Below are 1,094 nucleotides of genomic sequence, written 5' to 3'. Positions count from 1 at the left end.
TAATATCCCATTAGTTTGCCGGGAAACATCGATTATTCCGATCTAGAAAGAGACAGAGACAGTCGATCCGCGTTATGTTAAATATTTCAAGGTTACCGATTCCACAAAATTATAAAAAGTATACGGCTGTGTAGCGGGGATCAAAACGAGTAATTTCGTGTATAAAGTTTAATTAATCTCCCAATAGTTTGCCGGGAAACATCGATTATTCCGATCTAGAAAGAGACAGAGACAGTCGATCCGCGTTATGTTAAATATTTCAAGGTTCCCGATTCCACAAAATTATAAAAAGTATACGGCTGTGTAGCGGGGATCAAAACGAGTAATTTCGTGTATAAAGTTTAATTAATCTCCCAATAGTTTGCCGGGAAACATCGATTATTCCGATCTAGAAAGAGACAGAGACAGTCGATCCGCGTTATGTTAAATATTTCAAGGTTCCCGATTCCACAAAATTATAAAAAGTATACGGCTGTGTAGCGGGGATCAAAACGAGTAATTTCATGTATAAAGTTTAATTAAACTCCCAATAGTTTGCCGGGAAACATCGATTATTCCGATCTAGAAAGAGACAGAGACAGTCGATCCGCGTTATGTTAAATATTTCAAGGTTACCGATTCCACAAAATTATAAAAAGTATACGGCTGTGTAGCGGGGATCAAAACGAGTAATTTCGTGTATAAAGTTTAATTAATCTCCCAATAGTTTGCCGGGAAACATCGATTATTCCGATCTAGAAAGAGACAGAGACAGTCGATCCGCGTTATGTTAAATATTTCAAGGTTCCCGATTCCACAAAATTATAAAAAGTATACGGCTGTGTAGCGGGGATCAAAACGAGTAATTTCGTGTATAAAGTTTAATTAATCTCCCAATAGTTTGCCGGGAAACATCGATTATTCCGATCTAGAAAGAGACAGAGACAGTCGATCCGCGTTATGTTAAATATTTCAAGGTTCCCGATTCCACAAAATTATAAAAAGTATACGGCTGTGTAGCGGGGATCAAAACGAGTAATTTCATGTATAAAGTTTAATTAAACTCCCAATAGTTTGCCGGGAAACATCGATTATTCCGATCTAGAAAGAGACAG

Source organism: Megalopta genalis, unplaced genomic scaffold (genome assembly GCF_051020955.1).
Source record: "Megalopta genalis isolate 19385.01 unplaced genomic scaffold, iyMegGena1_principal scaffold0591, whole genome shotgun sequence".
In the NCBI taxonomy this organism is placed as follows: Eukaryota; Metazoa; Arthropoda; class Insecta; order Hymenoptera; family Halictidae; genus Megalopta; species Megalopta genalis.
The sequence above is the reverse complement of the archived record's forward strand: the minus strand, read 5'-3'. Positions refer to the sequence as shown.